Below are 13,394 nucleotides of genomic sequence, written 5' to 3'. Positions count from 1 at the left end.
GACTGGGTGTCACAGGAGGTGATGGCTGCCCGGCGGTTCTGGATGCTGCTGCCCCACAGGCCTGGGGTGACGCAGCCCCACACAGACTGTGCATCTGGCCACACTGGGGTTTGCTACCTTATGCTTGGGTACAGCAGGGTTAGGGAGGGCTCTGGATGCCACTGGCCTCACCAAAGCGTTGCAGGCGCCAATCTGCGTGTCACTGTCTACTCAAGCCCACAGGAAGGGTAAGGACTGCCGCAAAAATTCTCCCAGCCAAACTGGGGCACCCCAGATGTGGTTTTACACAGGGTTTCTACACCCATCAAACATCCAGGTACAGCACAATTTGACTGATCACTGTCATCCACACTATTGATTACTAACCAGAGTAAAACTTCGCAAAGCAGCTACAGTTTTGTGGCATTCTTGCTGTTTCTCTATTGATCCAGGTGACACTGGAGTCAGTCTTGTTATAGTTACTTATCTCTGATCTCAGGCAATGCTGGGAGGGTTTCAAAGACATGTTAGAGGGTGAGGATGCTGCTATTGGTTGTCTGAAGTATCCTTTATCCTTTGTGGACACCTCTATGCTTCCTTATTTCTGGGGCTGGGCTATCCTTTATCTTGTTTTATTTAAGCATGAACAATACCAAAGTCTCCAGTAAAATTCCACTACCTCATTACATTTAGTGTATAACATGAACAAACTTAATTAATACACTTTCATACTGGAAAGACTGATATAATAGGGAAAAGGACTTACTTAACAGGGCTCACAGCACACATGGGTTTATTTCACTACAGCATTGAGTTGTTGTTGTGGTTTAAATCCAGCCAGGTAACTCGTTCACTCACTCCCCCCCTTCTTTCCCTCCCCCTACTCCCGGAGGGATGGAGAGGAGAATCGAAAAGAATGCAACTCCCATGGGTTGAGATAAGAACAGTTTAGTAACTAAGGTATAACACAAATCACTACTGCTACCACCAATAATAACAATGATAAAGGAAATAACAAGGGAAGAGAATACAACACCTCAGCACCAGCCGACCAATAACTCGCCCCCCCAGCCCGACCAAGCTCTGACCGATACCTCCTCCAACCCTGCAGTCTCCCAGCCCTTCCGGCTAACTCCCAGTTACATCCTGGGCATGACGTGCTGTGGTATGGAATACCTCTTTGGTCAGTTTGGGTCAGGTGTCCTGTCTCTGCTTCCTCCCGGCTTCCCCTCCTCCCTGGCAGAGCATGAGGCTCACAAAGTCCTTGGCCAAACCAAAACATCTCTATCAGCTCTGTCCCCAGGCCGAAAGTCAAAACACTGCACTGCACCAGCTACCAAGAAGGAGAAACATGACTGCTACTGCTGAACCCAGGACAGTTGTTAAGGGATGTATCATCTCTCACCAGAAAGAAATAGTTTTTCATTATTTTCAGGGGGCTTTGTTGGCTGTTTTGTTGGTTGTTTTTTGCCCCCAGGAGGGCCCACACCCTTGCAGCAGCACAGCTGGGGCAGTGGGCACTCACCTGGACCTTCTGCTTCCAGGTAATCTGTTGCAAGGAATATGTGCAAGAGAAAATGCAGCTCTGCCTCAGAGAGACAGTGTGGATCTGGGAGCACCCCGCATGGGTGCAGTTCTTGTTGAACTAGCAGAGACCTTTGATGCACAAGGTAAAGCATAAGAAAAGCAGAGCTTCACCCAGGATTTATGCCAAGCATGACTTCCAGGATACTCCCAACTTTCAGGAGGAGCTGCAGCTCCTTTACAGGAGGGTCACTGGCAGCAGTGCCTGCACCACTTGCACCCCACATGCAGCCCCGGCTCCTCACATAGTACAGTGCTGACACTGAGCAGGGCTGATGCCAGCTGCTGTGGTGATGCCAGGGCAGCAACTGTGGGTAAACTTGTACACCTGAGTTCTGCAGCCACAGCCTGACTGCACATGTTCAGCAACCCCTCATGCGTCCTGGGAGAGAGGGGGGGGGAAATGAACCAGCCTGAGCTCAGTGGGCATGTCAGTGTGCCGAAGGATAATAGGGCTGACAGTCTGAAAGGGGATATGATTTTTTTCTCCCCATGCTGACTCGGCTCGTTACACGACAGGACCGTTGTTCCAGTACAAGCAAACATGCCCGGGAGGATAAAAGAACCTTATTTTTCACCTTGGGAGCTACTTGGCACTTCACCAGCTGACTAATAAAGGCATATCACCACATCATCATGCTCCCAAAGGCAAGGGGGCCCAGAAGAAAGCAGCAGGACTGCCACAGAAACCAGGAGACCATTTTTAATACAAAAGCTCTGTGAAGGAGCAGCGCTCTGCCTGAAATACTAGCAAATGCCCAGTCAGCACTGGCTTACAGCAAGAAGGGTAATGCTGCAAGAGCAGGGGAAGCATGAAAATGCCCCCTCTCATTTGAGCTCCAAGGCTGCAGCCTGCCTTTATAATTCAGCAAATGAGCATTTTGTCTGAGCCCTACAATTTCACTTCTGCTGTATGGTATAAATGAGCCACCAGATCAGAAGAACACCTGCTCAGTGCACAAGGGTAATGAATGAGATAAAGGCCCTAATTCCCATCTTCATTTTTAATCCTGGGAAAGAAGAGGGTGGGGAGGAGCAGTAAATCATCTGCACACATTACTCAGGATCCACGCTGGAACGGGGGCTCAGTTTGGCTACTGCAAACCCCGTGGTTAATGTCTGGGATGGTCGCTCATGTGCAGCAGACCTGTCAGGGCATAGCTCCCTCCCACGCAGTGTGTCTCGGTAGGGACACATTTCAGACAAATTCCCATGCGCTCACTGGGACAGGCCTGAGCATGAGCACTGCCCCTCACTCCAGAAAATCCCAAGGGACAGAACCACCTTCCTTGCTCCTTCCTGACTCCAGAGCAGCACACGCAGTTCTCTGCACAGTAGAGCATCACGGCTGGTGTCAGAAAGAGCTGTGGCACTTCATTCACACCCTGTGTCACCTCTTTGCTTGATGAAAGGAAAGCAGCAGCAAAGCAGGAAGTGGGTCTGTGCTGTTTATTTTTCCTTCTCTCTGATTTCTCATCTTTCCTTAAAAAGAAGTGATCTGTTAGCGGCTGCCGTTCCATGAGGAGAAGCAGAGATGCACCAGGAAACTCAGAAGAAAAGACAGAGAGGTATAATTTAATAGAAACAGCAGCAGGCAAGAGTCTGAGAAAGACTAGTTCACCCCAGCACGAAGAGAAAACTTCAGAGCCAGTTTCCAGAGGGAAGACTGTGAAGAGCTCAAGGAAACAAGACCATAATAATTGTAGAAACATAAGTTATTGTGTCCGTCAGTGCAGGATATGCAAGGGTCAGCTCTAGCAAACTCAGGCAATGGGAGTGCTTTGGAGACTAGAAAAGAGTCTTTTCCAAAAAGGTTGGATACAAAAATACAGAAGGATTTAGTGAGCTTCCTTATCATCATTTGTAGCAAGACAAAGACTATGGATAGAGCTAGAGAAATCCTATAACATGCAAAGGCAGAATCAGGTTGAGATTCCTGAGAGAAGTGGCCCATTTTGTACAGTAACTCCACACCCACTGTCTGTGCTGACCAGAGGAGGGACCTCCTGGTCTGGGATACAGCCCCATCGCATGCGCTTCAGGAGACAGCCATTCCCAGGGCAGCTCTCCCTAATTACCCTCATGTTGCTCCAGCCTCCTTTCCTCCTGCACGTCCTCTGCAGTGCAGGAGCTGGTGGCAGCAGGCACAGCACAGGGGGCCCTGCTGATTCTAGGTGAGGAATCGACATGGTGCAGCTTTGGATAGGAGACTGAATTGCATTTCTCTGCTGAGTTCTCTTCACATACAGAGACAACAGGATGACAGTAGTTTCAGGAACACAAAAAGTGCATGTGTCAAACCAAGAGATTAAAATGACAAGTCTTAGAAGGGATCCCTCACCTTTATTTTTCCTGTTTTGAAATGACTGAAACACGCTTCTAAAAACAAAATAAAAGCATAGGACGAGTTGGTCAAGGAACTTCCTAGCATCTAGTGGTTTGCTTCCTAGCATCTTCTACCGCTATTTAGTGGCAGCCAACTGCTGGCTAGAAGCTAGTTGTGGCTAGTGGAGAGTGTAAGAGCAGGTCCTGCCTCTGGACCCGGCAAACTATGCTGGCAACTGTGTTGCATTGGGAAAATGGGCTGAGCCCCTTGCAGGTCCCATGTGAGCCAGTGAAGAAGCTGCTGGTTCCATGTCCTGGCAAGGGATTTAGGACAGGTTGCCGAGTGGCAAGGGAGAAGCCGGCAGGCGACTTGCAAGAACTGGGGAAGGGATAAGAGAATACACATGGGGGCTGGCATGGGGGACAGAAAGCCTGGCCTCCCCTTACCTCTACATCATAGAACCATCAGGAACAGCCCTTAATGGATTTAACAGTGGCTGCTGTGCATTGAGCTGCCCTGCTCACAGGTGGGGGAAAACCAGCCTGACTGCCCCTAGCATTGCTCACCAGCTGGTTTCCTCCAAGACAAGACCCGTGCACAGCTCAGAAGTTGTTGCTGCACACACGAGCACAGACATGGCCACTGGGTCTTTCAGAGCTATCCATGGAGCTGAAGACACCAGGAAACTTTCCTCTCAAACAAAAGGACAGATTCACATCTCTTTCTCTCCCAAAATATTCTTTAATGGCTTTCTTCAGGAACTCTACCCAGGCAGGTGGGCAGAAAATGGTGTACATAGAGGGCAGGTGACATTTCTCCCAAGTATGTATCCACGCTAACCTCTGTTGATTTTGTGCAATAGGAAGATTATTCCAGCATAAGATTTCATAATGATTAATTCTAAGAAACATTAATACATTAATGCTAGTTCTCACCCTCCCGCATGTTGCTAGAGTTGAACTGCCAATATTTATTTTGACGTAAGCTGCACATACATTCAAAGTGCCAACCATAACTACATCATTCAGACTTCCCAAACCTCAGGGGATTTCACTTCGCCTCCTTCCTGCAAAGGGCAGTTTGTGTGCTGAAGGCTTCCTCTTGCTTGCTGGGGCATTCCATGCCGTAAATTTTACACTGAGATCATTAAAGATACAGAAGGGGTCTTTGTTAAGGCTAAAGCAACACGAGTCATTCCACACTACACAAACACGGATTTTCTCGCTCCTTTTCAACCTTTCCAGAAGCCTGACACCCACAGACCAAGGAGCAGCAGAGCCGGGCACGCACGAATGCTGCTGCTCAAGACAACCCGAGCTTCTAACGGCAGGAGGAAGAGGGCGCTGCTCTTCTTCACATCAGTCCTATGGCAGTCCAGCAGGCACTGTTAACAAGTAACAGAGAGCCTGTTGCTGCTCCCCGAAAGGCAGGGGGCTGGTGGGATGAGATGCTGGCTCTGAGAGGTAGGCTAGGGCAGGGAGACCCTGAAGACAAAGCCTCGCAGCTGGGTTCCGCACTGGAAAAGATCACATTTACAATCATGCAATGCGGTTGGGATGCCCGGCTCATCCTAGTCCACGAAAGATGCTGTGTAATAGCTACATTCAGTCTCTTCACGGACCCAGCTCAGAGCGCCTGGAAAAAGTAGAGCTTGTCAGCAATCTGTAAAACCAGAGCTTCAGCAGCAGCGACAGGGCACGCTGGGCTGAACAGCATGTTACTTTGATCCTCGTGAGGCATACCCGGATGGAAGTAGCGAAGAGAAGTGGAGAGCTGCTATTGCACAAGCTTTAGCTGGAGAAGTCAGCCCACCAGGCTGCTGCACAACTTTGCTTTCCTGTTGGCTGCTTGAGATAGTTCACAGCCATCCCTGACAAAGTGGTTATGGACTCACCACATTAAGGGAGCCATGAGATGCTTTGACTGTCGCTAGCCACTGGACTAATGACACCTAAAAAGGAGAGTATCCAAGACATCGATAAAGTACCATTGCAAGAGCAGGAACAGCTCCAAATTTGCTCCAGCAGAGATATGCCATTGGTTTCACACCCCTCATATTTGCTTCGCCTGGTCAGCAATTTTCTCACTTTCTTCAGCATAAGGGACAAAGGCCCTGCACAGCACCCATTACAGAGCCACAGTTGTGCTAGCAGACAGCAATTTTTCACCATTGTTTGGACACAAAGGAGTCCATTCTTAGTCTAAATACTCCAATATAACAATTCAACAATATCCACCAATGCACTGAAGTACCTGCTTAAGTACTTTGCTGAATAAGGACTGTAAGCAAATGGCTCTCTGGGCAAAACTCTTCCTTCTCAGCATGGCAACAAGTCACTTCTTACTACACACAACATCAGTATGCACACAACATTGTATGGGATATTTGTTAGGGCAGCAGTGTGAAGCAAAGCCTTTTCAATGTAATGTATACATCACCCCTGGAAACTCAGGAGATCTATGGTTCCTTTTAGATCTGTGTGGCTAATTAATTATAAGGCAGCTGGCCAAATTCTTCCTTGAGTCAACACCTTGAACATTAGTGGAGATGCAGCTGAGATACATGATACCCAGAATGACATCCACACCTGGCTACACTCATGGAAGTAGTTTACTAACCTGATTCTAACTTGGCAGCAAGAAGTTTTAAGTATTTACCCATCAACTGCATGGACAACAGGTTGTCATTTTCCCCCTCATACTTTCCTTTCAAACGAATATGTTATTCTCAGAAACATCTGGTGCCATGGGCAGGTGGCCACAATGGGCCAGGAAAAGGTCACATCACAATAATTTTCCACTGGGATATAAAAAGTGCCTCACTCTCTGTTAGCCAATGTGGCTATGTCCAGGGTTGTGCTCCCCACAACCCCATGTCTTCATCATTATGAAATGCACACTGGCTCCAGGATAAATATTGAAGTGCCCAGGGTCAGCGAAGCACAGGTATTTGACAGCTCCCTGCCACAGGGGGGAACTCTTGGTCCTGAAAGGAGTTCCACAAACCTTTTAACAGCTCTAAGGTTTCTCTAGCTGGAGAACTTCCCTTTGCCCAAGTCTCAATCTGCTGCAAAGGCATTCCAGATGCTTTGGAGCGGTACAATTCCTAAATAGCAGTACTTTGGGAGAAGGAGGGGAAACTCCTTAGGCAAGCTCTGTGGAATTTACCTTCAAGAGAACATGAATCTCAAAACATAATTTGAAACTTGAGGAAAAAAAAAAATAAATAAGAAAAAGGGTTGAAGGATTGCTTTGTTTCTGGAACCGGACTAGTACAGGTCATGCTGAAGCAGTATTGCCTTTTGAAAGGTTCCAATTTCCACACATGGCATAGCCAGTTTACCAGGTGATGATGACAAAGATGGCAGAGGAGCTTCAGTGATAAAATAAGCAAGTGAGTTCAACAGAACTGGAATTCCCCAGCTCTTCTGCAAAAGGCCTGAGAACAGGTGCTTGCTTCAACACATGCCAATGTGAGATTCACCACAGAACAACATTCTTACCATACTTTTCAAAAGACTGACTGTGAACCTCTTCTGCCTCTGTCAGCTGAAGGAGTATTCACAGAGGGATTTCATTTACAAATACTTCCACCTTCTTACAGAGCTCAGGTCTCTCAGAGGAGAGAAAGAGGGGGTAGGCTGCTTTGTACGGGTTCTTTATCAAGCCTGGAATTGCTCTGGTTTCCCAACAAACCAACATTCAAAGAACTTACAATTCAAATGCTTTAAGTTAATAATAGATAAAATTCTGGAGCTTAAAGCATTCAAATCCTGAGTTCATCAAATATATCTAAATATCTTTATTTTGGGACTTTAAATCAAAATCTGAACCTCAGATATTTTACAGCTTCTATTTAAGATAAAAATATAATTTACACCAACATTAGAGAGGAGGTCACCACAGTGTTAGTCAAACACAGGATCTCCCACCTCTGTGGAGCTCTTATGTTTATTTTATGAAGCCAAGACTCCAACACTCTCAAGTGCTGCAAGGATAAGTGAGCTACCATTGTATCCCCCTCCACACGGCACATACAAAACTGCAGCAACTCATAACGGGTGAGATTTAGTGAGCCGCGTTACTGGATACTCAGTGCTAATATTTGCTAACACACAGAATCATCAACAGTACTTCAATGTAAGTCTCCTAACACAGGGGTTGTGTTTGCCGTGTTGTGGTTTGGTTAAACATCTCCACCTTCAAGCCTAGTCAACTGAAAGATACTTTAGCTCACGCTGTGTCTGAAAAGGAAGCCAGCTGCCCCAGGAGAGCGGGAGCATGTGCACTGCAGCTATGAACAACGAGACACATGGTGCTATTGATAACTGGTGCTTTGAGGTGTTTCTGCCCTACCTTGGGTATAATTTACAGCAAGATCATCTGTCCAACCACTGATAGGAGTCAAGCTGTGATCGAGCGGAGCAACCTCCCCTGAAATGAAGGAGGAAATCAGTAGCTGATTATACACACAATTTTATTTCCAAAGACGAACGTTCACAGTCCGTTATTGACATCTCTTAGAACTGAGTCATGAGAGGGATGGGGTCAGGCAGAGTGCCAGAATCAATCACTCTTCTTAGAAGTAAACAACAGCAACTGAATTTAGACATTCACAGCCCATTTCCTCCAGCTTCCTTTGAGGTTTAGTCTGCCTGGAAATCAACAACTGGCAGCCGGCACATTTCCTTGCTTGTAATTTGGAAAAGGTTGATCAGAGGCAGTGGTTACAACCAAGAGCTGCTAAACAAAAAAAAAATCTGAATTGTGTGTTTTGGCTAATGGCACCAATGCCCTTAGGAAAGCTGCCTGGAGCTTCTGTTACAGCTACCCAGAACAACATTTCCCTCCTTGGCACATGTGTCAAGCAGAGAGTTGCCAGTGGACTGGGAAATACTCCTTCAGATCCTACCAAAGCTGCTGAAGCCAGCCCAAGACAGCAAGATGATCTTCGTGGGTACATTCATATGTCTGGGCAGGAAGACAGAAGCACACCATGAACCATGGAGTTAACAAAGCTCCCACGTTTCAGCCGACTGTTTTAGGCCTGCTGTTACTTAGGACCTAACCCAAAACCTATGGCTGTTTGTCAGCACCGGTTTTAATCGGGCTTTTTTATTTCTTAGGGCCACATGCTGCCCTCTTGTGGGGAGCCCTGTCGGTGGTGCCCGGCTGCCTTGGCACAGCCCCGAGCCCTGTGGCACAGCCAGTATGAACAGGGAAGGTAACACAAGTTGATGCACTCTACCGACATCCCCAGGAGCATGTAAGCCACCACAACCTATGCCTCAGTACCACAGATCCTCAAAAATCTCCTCATTTGAGCCTCTCCGCAATATGCCACAAGAGAAGGGATCCTGAGAGGCGTCTGAGGGAGGGGCAAGGTTCTGGCATTTTACATGAAGGCGTGCCAGAGCATGTGCCCACAGCACCCTTGAGCCACAGCATCTTCTGCATCAAATTTTACTTCTCCATTACTGCATGCAGAAACACAACCTTCTGGGGCAGAGTGCTATGGGCCTTTGTTACTCACTCCAAGAGCAAATGGTCAAATTGGACCTATGTCCTACGCACAGCTGGGACAGGTATTTGTAATGTGCTTATTTCAGCACTGCTGCATCAACCTCACACCACAGGCAGTGGCTTCAGGGACTTTCTGGACTAGCCGAGGAAGACAGCAATGCCTGCAGTGTTGAGTGTTCAGTTCCTAGAGCAAAGCTTCCTTCTTCCACTGAATGAAGTTGCTGTTCTCAGCATGGATGAGCCTTTTCAGGGTTTTATTTTCATAAGTTTGCTGAGAGAATTAGCACCTACGGGAGCCAGGACGTGACAGTTATGCTATGTAAGCCAGACAGGCCCCCTGAGCACTTTTCTGCTAGTCCTGTTTTTTAATAGCTGCTGTTTCTCAGCTTTTCCACACAGCCCCTCACATCAGCACTACATCAGTAACAGCAAACTGGGGGCCACCCAAATTCACGAGCAGGGTTGTGTCACAGGCAGGACTGGCTGCTGGACACAGAGACGCTGAATTCTCAGTTTTCTGGAGTGCTTTCTTAATTTCCACATTAAAACCCAGAAACATCATGATCTCTCCTGCCCTAAGCTGCTATCCATGTCTGGGGTTTACCTCAGGTAGCACCTCCAGAAGCCAGCAGAGCTCTCATTTTGCAACAGAGCTTTCAACTGGTGACGGGACACATGTAGCTACAGGGCCTGATCACAGAGAGGATGCAAGACAGAGGCTACCACGGTAACTCGCAACTCCTGACCTCTGGCTCCAACTCCAGAGCATACCCCCCCACACACACACACACATATACACATACATACATACGTGTCTTTAACATACCTCTACACCTCTCCATCTCCTGAACTGATTTCCAGATAGAGATTCTCTGTCCAACTCACATCAAGGCTCCTTGCTTAGTATTATTTTGTTCTATTTCTTCTAGCACAGCAAGCAGGAAAGAATGCACAAACAACATATTCCTGCTACCACTGCTATATTAGATTTGGGCAAAAATGACAAAGCTTTCTCCAAAGCTAGTCAAGCATAAACTTGCTCAGTACATAAGTGTTTCATGGATGTTTGTAGTGCTCTTGGTATAAACATGAACAGTTGAACTACTAAACAACAAATTGCATCTCAAGCGACCACTTCAGAATATTTCAGCTTCCATGCATCTTTTTCTGTCCCTAAAACTATGAACCCTTTATTTCCTGATCCCATAATCATCACCGATAGGAAACTTCATGGCACATGATTAATATCCAGGTTTGAAAGCCTACATTGCCTACTGAATAAACTCCCCAGTGAAAAAAGGTTTTGATTGCATTGGATCAATGCAGTATGAGGGTGTTTCCTTCATGAATTTCAAATTTATAGACATGTTCAATACAGAAAAAAAGATTTCAAGGTCACCTTTTCTGACCTATTTCTTTTACTGTGTGCTGAACAGGCTATACTTCACAGACTTCAGAAAACATTATTACTCTTCCAAATTTGTTTAATCAGAACAAAGCTGCACTAACATTTAAACAAAGATTTTTCTTTTTTTTTTCTACACTTAAAGTGGTTTAATAAAATAGTTTAAAAAAGCAACATGCAGAAAGTCACATGTAATTTGCACAGGCTTGGAGAGAAACTAGGTGAACTGACCTTTTGAGAGTAGAATCTGTCCCTTGAATACTCAAAACTCCCCCTGGTTTTCCCACAGGTGCTATATCTGCATCACTGCTCACAGTGATGTTCTACAATGACAGCAGAATATATGTTGTGGAAAGCAGAGCTCCAAAACAGAGAGTGAAAACCTGCCTATGAGCAAAAGAATTTTTCAAACTAAATGGGGAGTAACAACCTGTGTTGTAGGACAAGTTGGTTTCAGGGATGCACAGAAACACACCTACTTGTACCAGCCCTAAATTTGGTTTAAGTTCTTCAAGAAGTACTTGCTTGCTCCTCCAGCAGAAGCCTTCCACACAGCTTAAATGGAGCAGAATTAAAAGGAAGATAAGAAGTATGTTTTAGTTGTGTCAGGTTTTACCTTCAGCATCTAATACATTTACAGGATGTCATCTATATGCACGATAGAAAAAGCATTAGCATGTAAGTTTATTTAATTCAGAAACATTTGCAGGCCACTATCCTTGCATTCTGTTACCGAGGATTATTGTAATACCATTCCTTCCTGCTTACCCACATCAGACCTCTTCCAGTTCTTCGGATTTAAATAAGTTTCAAGTCTTGCTCTTGATATTCTGTACTTATTTCTGTTATGTAAACACCCAAAGGTCCTAAATCAGCACTTCAGCTCCCACTGCTCTGGGAGTTCACACGACATTTCACATTGACATTCCCTGTCCTGGAGGGTATATGAGCATTCATGTGCCCATCACTGCAATCTAGCAGGTGGCAGTAGTTACAATGTCAGGAAGAATATCTGAGTAACACAGTTTTCTGCTGTGATTAGCCTGTAACCATCATGCTTTTCTATGACCCCTATATTTCTGTATGTCATTTACTTTGCTTTCTTTTACATATAAACCAATGTCAGCTTTCTACAGCTAACAGCTGAATTATACAGTTGTATCTTCCAAAAGTGCCCCCAAACGAACCCTGATGGCTACATTCAGTTTAATGCAAATCAGTCCTTGTCACTGTGATCAATGAAAGCTAAAGGTCAAACAAATATCTGAATAAATTAAGGAGAAAATATCGTGATTATGTTTATAAAACTTTGGTAGACTGACTACAATTCATAATCTCAATGTAAAGCACAGAAACAAATACAGAAAAACTATTAAAAATTATTGTAGATCAATGAATTTAGAATTTCCTGTGACTTTTTTAATTCTAAGAAATTAAATTGGTGGATTTAATGAAAAGCTCTGATGAAACTGTGGTGTAATCTTAAAAATTTTCTGGGAGTTTGTGTCTTAACACAGCTTTTCACCCTGTTTTGGTTTGATTTCATTATTATTTGTAAGTTTAATCAAGGGGGGTTGGGAGGGTGTTTGTGTTTTCATTTTTTTTAGAAAAAGATCAGATTAATGTACCGACTAATAAAATACTTCGGAGTTACTTTGTGTAGTTTATTCTGCCTTCGTAGAGCTGGTTACAACAGGCCAGTTGAGTCCAGCTCATCATACAGGAGAAATTTTTAGCATAATCATTAGAATTGGTACCAGGATAATTCTAATATTACACTAACCAGAAATATGTGCACCACTAAACATACAAAGGACTGTATCTTTATGGGTATAGATGCAGGCTAATAATATATTACATGAAACAGTAAGCAGATGTTCCCAGGATAGTCTATCTGATGTGCAATAACTTGCTGCACAACCATTCATTTTGACACAAAACTATTATTTAGGACAGCAAAGACAATTAAAAATATTACTCAAGGTTTTCATGCAACTAAAAATTCACTGGTTTATTTCCGTTATTAAAAGTAACAGTCTGAAACATTTGACATTAATTTACATTATGAAAAAAGATCCTTATGCTTATCTCATGTAGGTAACATTAAGTTACCCAGTTAACACTAATTCTTATTTCAAAAGTTAAATCCGGTTTTATAAGGTTAAACAATTTTTGAATCATTTGTTGCCAGAAAAATAGCATCAGTCTACAACCACACAGAAAGTAGAAATTAAAATTTCTACAGAGCCACTACCATCGCTATGAAGATACAATGCCAAGTGTTACAGCATTCTGCAACAGTTATCACTTCTCCCAACATTTAAGATGGCAAAAATTCCCTCTTCACTTTCTACTGCACACACAGGATCAACAGTAAAAGGGGAAATTTTGACTCATAATGTTAGATCAAGGGAAAGCACTTCTGATTCATTTACTTTTTATATAGAAAACAAACAGGGCTGTGGAGCAAGGATTCTTCAGGAAAGAGCAGGTTTTTCTCCTCAGCCTTAAACTGTACACCACAGACAATGAAAACGTCCTGTGCACAAAGAGAGAATGGAGATGCAATACTCCTTT

This window comes from Pezoporus flaviventris, unplaced genomic scaffold, assembly GCF_033815535.1.
Source record: "Pezoporus flaviventris isolate CSIRO_AGI_PZ_B2104156 unplaced genomic scaffold, CSIRO_AGI_Pfla_v1 ptg000036l, whole genome shotgun sequence".
Taxonomy (NCBI): Eukaryota; Metazoa; Chordata; class Aves; order Psittaciformes; family Psittacidae; genus Pezoporus; species Pezoporus flaviventris.
This window is presented reverse-complemented; position numbering follows the sequence as displayed.